At 45.8% G+C, this 7410-nt stretch overlaps 1 protein-coding gene across 1 annotated transcript in view; it reads right to left on the bottom strand.

Moving 5' to 3' along the window:
• The window catches only part of LOC119426475 (lethal(3)malignant brain tumor-like protein 4), a 62860-nt gene that overhangs the window by 16621 nt on the left and 38829 nt on the right, over positions 1 to 7410 (bottom strand). The gene's annotated exons all lie outside the window — the stretch shown is intronic.

The following is a 7410-nucleotide window of genomic DNA, read 5'->3' as shown; positions in this document are numbered from 1 at the left end:
ACAGAGGAGATTGCATCCTCTGTTGATCGGTTCTCACGGTATGCATACTGATGAGGTTCCTCGTTGATGTAGATGGTTGTTTTGATGCGAGTCATGACTAGTTTTTCAAAGCATTTGGCGACTATCGGGGTGAGGGCCACTGGCCGATAGTCATTCAGACCAGTCACTGTAGAGCTTTTTGGGACTGGGATGATGGTGGCAGTCTTCAGGCAGGTGGGAACTGTCTCCAGGGTAAGTGAGGTGTTAAAGATGTCTGCCAGCACCTCACAGAGCTGATCAGCACATTCCTTCAACACTTTTCCGGGGTTGTTGTCTGGGCCAGTTGCCTTGTGCGGATTAATCCTCCTGAAGGTACTCCTTACTTCTGCTGAGGTCACGCTGAGATGCTCTTCATCCGGTGGTGAGGTGAGTCTGGTGCTGTGTGGTCTGTTCGGGTCTTCAAAGCGTGCATAGAACTTGTTGAGGGCATCAGGCAGAGATGGGTCTTTGGGGCATTGTTCACTCCTTCCTTTATAATCTGTTATGCACTTAATGCCCCTCCACATGCTGCGAGGGTCTTGTGAGATTAATTGACCCTCGATCCTCATTGCATATGTGCCTTTGCGTATGTAATTAGTGTATTAGTTTGCATATATATCTCTTTGCATATGTAATTAGTGACATGAGACGTAATTTATCTTTGACCCAACAGAATAAATGCGGTCATTTATTTAACGGAATCAAAATTTAACATCAAACATGTACACATTGATTGGCTGATCTGTTTTTGATTAATAAAACTTAGCAAGTTCAAATAACAAGACAACAGAGGATTACTGATGGAGAATAATTCATCTCTGAAGGCATCTAGCTTGATTTACTGGCAAATAGAATTTTAAAGAGAAGGAGTAAAGAGGTTTAAAGATTTAAAGAGGAGGTTTAGATGGATGAAGGAAAATGTGTTGACCAGAAAATGGCACCCTTCTTCCTACACCAGCTCCGCCCGCAGTACACTCGGGGCATGCAACGACTTGTTACCTGAGCAGAGGATACATCAACTCCAGAACAGAGGTCCGTTGGCACGCTACCTTTTCAGCGTCTCCGGTCAGGGTGGCTGAGAATCTTTAGAAGTAGTTCCATATGCTCCAATCAACAGAATAAGCTTCCTTCGAAGTTGAGAGCATTTAATGCTCGGGGTGAGTCACAGCGAGGCAGCTGGGACTCCGCTGGAATGGACGGACCCTTGGCTCATGGTCCAAAAATCCATCAGCTACTTAGTTCAGCTGGAAGACTCCAGTAAGACTGAGTCTTCCAGTAAGGCTGAAAGTTCCAAGAAGACTGGAAAGACTGGATAGTTCCAAGAAGTGTTGACTTTTAAAGGGTATCCACTTCCTGTCACTTGGTACTCCCTGATTGGTTGAAACAACCAGCAGGGGTGTAGTTTTAGTGATGTCAGAGGGTTATTAGGAGTCAGCAGACAGCAGGAATGTTTTTAAGAACGGTTAGTACAGACAGAGAAATATTTTGAAGTAGTGAGAGACAGCAGGTGCCAGCCAGTTCTTATTTACTGTCTAAGAGTTTTAAAAAACAAGGCACTTCGTTCTCATAACTTGTCTCTGACTTTCAACCTCAAATCCACTACTCCTCATTCAGACAGAAGACTAAAATGCACACTTACTTCGTAAATAGACATTTAACTTGTATGATTGATGAAGTCTAATGAGGTTTAAAAATCATTAATACTGTTTCACAGTTGATTTAAATGAGTGGTTCACTTCAACATTAGAAATGGTATGAAATAAACACACTTTTGATTATCAAGATATTGTAAAATAGTAATGATAATATAAAAAGAAGAGTGTTCTTTCAATTGATTAATTCAGGATACAATTAAATAGTCTCTTGATGAGATAATTTGTATTTCTGGATTCAAATCAATGAAATAACAGTTCCTGTCCCCTGAAGGTCTTCAGAGCCAGATTGATGTCGGAGGTCTAGTTCACTACACTGTACTTCCTGCGACAGCTGAAGAAGGCCAAGCTGTCGGCCAAGCTGATAGTGCAGTTCTACACGGTCATCATCGAGTCCATCCTCCGCTCCTCCATCACGGTGTGGTACGCTGGGGCCACTGCCAGGGACAGTCTCAGATTGCAGCGCGTTGTGTGCTCAGCTGAGAAGGTGATCGACTGCAGCCTTCCATCCCTCCACGACCTGTACGTCTCTAGGACTGTGAGGCGAGCAGGTCGGATCACAGCTGACCCTGCTTACCCTGCACACGGTCTGTTCGAACCACTCCCCTCAGGCAGGAGGCTTCGGTCCATTCGGACCAGAACCTCCCGCCATAAGAACAGTTTCTTCCCCTCTGCTGTTGGACTCCTGAACACTCATAATGTTACCTCATAAATTCTGCTTTGGTCACATTACATCTGTATTATAATTGAATACTCCATTTGTACTGTTTTCTAAGTTTGTTTTATTGTTTTTTATTATATGGGTGTACACATATGTTATGTTTTCATTTTTACTTTATTTTACTTTATTATTATTCGCACCTTTATGTCGAAGCAAATTCCTAGTTTGCGAACCTCGTTCATTGACATGGCAATAATAAACTGATTCTGATTCTTAATACCAGCAACCAGCTCTTGTACTTCTCAGCTCATGTGAGTTGCCAGACACGAAGGCAGTGTCCCTGGCTTCCATCAGGGTGCAAATTTCTGCATTCAGCTAAGTCTTCCTGTTCGGGTAGCTCTTAACATATCTGAAGGTGGTGATGTCATCACATTTACTAATGTACCCAAGGACTGAGGATGTGTATTCCTCCAGGTCTAGCTCCCCTTCGTTTACTTGTCCAGATGACGATTTAACCATTTTTGTTTTTATCTACCTGGATGATTGAGCTTACAAACCTTTTTTTATAGCTAGACATAACTAAAGATAACTAACCATATCTAAACATAACTATCCTTTACTAGCCATAACTAATCATAACTAAACATAAGAAGACATACATTTTCCCAACTAACTATAACTATGCATAACTAACCACAACTAAACATAACTAGATATAACTAACTATAATTAATATATCTAAACATAACTATCACTAACTAATATCTTGATGCATGCTCAATAATCCAGGTAGAAAAATCTAAAAAAGTCCCCCTCTTACAATGCTGTGATTGCTAGTATCACTCAGCCCTCTGTGAACAGTAAACAGCCATCAGGTGCTAATGATCCATTGTTAGGCTGATGGTCCTTCTTGATCATGTGAGCAGCTGGTTTTGGTTGTCAGCAGCAAACTGGTTGATCCACTCTGAGAAGGTGCTATTTATAAGACTGAGCTGAATACAGCACCTCAGACTGAGGAAGTCTTTTGGATGAAAGACGAAACGTTTCTACACTTTATTTATTTTTATTTTGTTTTGTTTTTTTGGTTGATTGTCCAGAGGACCAGATTTAACTTTTAAATTTTTCTTCCTGGATTATTGAGCATGCATCAGGATACACAATGGAGTTCTTTCTTACCCTCTCTGTACTTCTCCATCAGCATCCTCAAAACAAAGATGGCATGTGTGGTGCTCTCTCTTGGCATGAAACCATATTGCTGCTCACAAATAGTCACCTCTCGTCTAAGTCTTGCTTCCACAACTCTCTCCCAGATCTTAATTGTGTGACTCATCACTTTAATTCCCTTGTAGTTGCTACATCTCTGTACATCACCCTTGTTCTTAAAAATGGGCACCAGCACACTTCTCCATTCCTCAGGCATTTTCTCACCCTAAAACATGCCATTGAGTATTTGAGTCAAAAACCTCACTGCCTTGGATAGATGGCAGTGAGGTTTTTGACTATTTGACATCTCCAAACCTCCACTGGTTTGTCATCAGGTCCTATTGCCTTCCCCTTCATTCTTTTCAGAGCTTTCTGAACTTCACCCTGACTAAGCTTTCCCACTTCCTGGTCCACAGTTTCTATGACCTTTTACTTTTTTGTCTTTCATTCATTAGCTCCTCAAAGTACTCTTTCCATCATTCTGTCACACTCTTCTCACTCGTTAGAACATTACCCTTCCTATCTTTAACAAGCCTAATCTGCTGAACTAACCATAACTATATCTAAACGCAGGGCTTAATTTGAGCTGGATCCTGCTGGAACAAAATCCGTGAACTCTCTTAATCAGAGTCAGAATAAGCTTTATCATCATTGCACAGAGATACAATGAGAACATGTCTGTACAGCCGTCCGAAAGATGGACGGAGTGCCCGAAGCTGCTGCTATAAAGTGTGGCCTTCTTATCCTTTTCAGAATACATTTTTTAGATAGAAAAAGGGACAAAGCCATGAGGAGAGGATAGCGCCATTACAAAAAAAGATCTTTTCACACCTTGTCCTAACAGGAAACCATTTAACACATCAAAAACTCTGCCAGCAGCACATTTATGAACACATACATATGCATTTACAACAAGGCGGTCCATGAAGCAGTAAACAGATACATGTAGTACATTGTCCTGATGAGATGACGGTCAGCCGGCACAGTTCTGATAAGCCTTCACGGGAGGTGTGTGTGTGTGTTTGGGGGGGGGGGGGGGGGGGGGGGGGGGATTGCGATAGATGAAGCTTGTCCTTAGTTTACACATTTCCCAGGAGAAATTGATAAATCAGCCTGTTTCAAGGCCAACCGGGGAGTCAGATTCAGATAATCCACAATTGTTGATTTATTCAGGCAGACTGTTTTTTCTTGTCAGCCTTGAGTCTTACTGGTACTTCCAAGGTCCGAAGTGGCCAGATTAGGGTGCATTCTGCTGGTCCGTGTTTACGAGCCTCTTCAAGGACATTTCTATGCTGATGAGTCCCAAAGCCGCAGGTGGCCTGAGATTCAAATTACTTCCAATGTACGGTTTTGCTCGTAAATCAGCTGATTTTGAGCTCTCAAAGCACGAACCAACCTTCACATCGACAGCAGCCTGATGAGGTCCAAATTAGCTGCGGCCATCTTCTTTGTAAGTTGATAAACCATGGCCCAGACTATTCCAAAAACAGGAAACCTGTTATCCGGTAACTCTCAGGCTTACTAATAATAAATTTATGGACATATATGACTGCCTTGAACAAAGAAAACTTAGATTGGATATGTAAACTGAAAATAATTACATGAGCACTCATTTTAAACACGACAGCATACGATCTGCCTCTTCAAATGATAAATTTCCGCATCTACCCTTAAAAGAGTGAAATACCGAGCAGGCAGTCGTGTTGTACGTGGGCAGGAGCTCACATCTACAGGCAGGCGCCTGGAGGTTTCACATGTGGAGTTGAACAACAACTAGAAGGGACAGAGTCGGGCTCAATTCTGACCCCAACTTACTTGACTGTTCGGTCAAGTAACTTGGAGGGGGAGCAGCAGAGTTTTTACAAATTTAGATAAACGTAGATGTTTAACAATCCATTAAAATAAACCCAAATGCAGGAAATCGCACCTCCTTTATTCACAAATTTCAGAGGGATGACCTTCAGACCCTCGCCTCCAGCCCGCTCGCTATTTGCGTTCCAGCATCAATTGGGTTACAAATTAAGACCTGTATAAACATAAATATCACTAACAACCAATAACTTAACAAAACTATCCATCCATCCATCCATCCATTTTCTTCCGCTTATCCGGGGTCGGGTCGCGGGGGTAGCAGCCTAAGTAGGGAGGCCCAGACTTCCCTCTCCCCAGCCACTTGGGCCAGCTCTTCCGGGGGAATCCCGAGGCGTTCCCAGGCCAGCCGAGAAACGTAGTCCCTCCAGCGTGTCCTGGGTCTTCCCCTGGGCCTCCTTCCGGTGGGACGTGTCCGGAACACCTCACCAGGGAGGCGTCCAGAAGGCATCCTAAACAGATGCCCAAGCCACCTCAACTGGCTCCTCTCGATGTGGAGAAGCAGCGGCTCTACTCCGAGTCCCTCCCGGATGATCGAGCTTCTCACCCTGTCTCTAAGGGAGAGCCCAGACACCCTGCGGAGAAAACTCATTTCGGCCGCTTGTATCCGAGATCTCATTCTTTCGGTCACAACCCAAAGCTCGTGACCATAGATGAGGGTGGGAACGTAGATCGATTGGTAAATTGAGAGCTTCGCCTTTTGACTCAGCTCTCTCTTCACCACGACAGACCTGTACAGTGCCCGCTTCACTGCAGACGCTGCACCTATCCGCCTATCGATCTCACGCTCCATTTTTCCCTCATTCGTGAACAAGACCCCAAGATACTTGAACTCCTCCACTTGGGGTAGGACCTCCTCCCTGACCCAGAGAGGGCACTCTACCCTTTTCCGGCTCAAGACCATGGCCTCGGATTTGGAGGAACTGATCTTCATCCCTGCCGCATCGCATTCGGCTGCGAACCGCTCCAGCGAAAGCTGTAGATCACGATCTGATGAAGCCAATAAGACCACATCATCTGCAAAAAGCAGAGACGCAATTCTGAGGCCACCAAAACGGATCCCCTCAACACCTTGGCTGCGCCTAGAAATTCTGTCCATAAAAGTTATGAACAGAATCGGTGACAAAGGGCAACCTTGGCGGAGTCCAACTCTCACTGGGAACAAGCCCGACTTACTGCCGGCGATGCGGACCAGGCTCTGACACCGGTTATACAGGGACCTAATAGCCCGTATCAAAGGGCCTGGTACCCCATACTCCCAGAGTACCCCCCACAGGGCCCCACAGGGCCCCCCGAGGGACGCGGTCGAATGCCTTCTCCAAGTCCACAAAGCACATGTAGACTGGTTGGGCAAACTCCCACGCACCCTCCAGGACCCTGCTGAGAGTGTAGAGCTGGTCCAGTGTTCCACGGCCAGGACGAAAACCGCACTGTTCCTCCTGAATCCGAGGTTCGACTATCCGACGGACCCTCCTCTCCAGAACCCCCGAATAGACCTTACCAGGGAGGCTTAAGAGCGTGATTCCCCTGTAGTTGGAACACACTCTACGGTCCCCCTTTTTGAATAGGGGGACCACCACCCCGGTCTGCCAATCCAGGGGAACTTCCCCCGATGTCCACGCAACATTGCAGAGTCGCGTAAGCCAACACAACCCTACAACATCCAGAGCCTTAAGGAACTCTGGGCGGATCTCATCCACCCCTGGGGCCCTGCCACCGAGGAGCTTTTTAACCACCTCGGCGACCTCAGCACCAGAGATTGGAGGGCCCGACCCAGAGTCCCCAGGCTCCGCTTCCTCAGTGGAAGACGTGCCGGTGGGATTGAGGAGGTCTTCAAAGTATTCCGCCCACCGACCCACAACATCCCGAGTTGAGGTCAGCAGCACACCACTCCCACTATAAACAGTGTTGGTGGCATACCGCTTCCCCCCCCCTGAGACGCCGGATGGTGGACCAGAAACGTCTCGAAGCCGTGCGGAAGTCGTTCTCCATGGCCTCTCCGAACTC

This window comes from Nematolebias whitei, chromosome 20 (genome assembly GCF_014905685.2).
Source record: "Nematolebias whitei isolate Nwh7 chromosome 20, NemWhi1, whole genome shotgun sequence".
NCBI classification, from domain to species: domain Eukaryota; kingdom Metazoa; phylum Chordata; class Actinopteri; order Cyprinodontiformes; family Rivulidae; genus Nematolebias; species Nematolebias whitei.
This window is presented reverse-complemented; position numbering and strand designations above follow the sequence as displayed.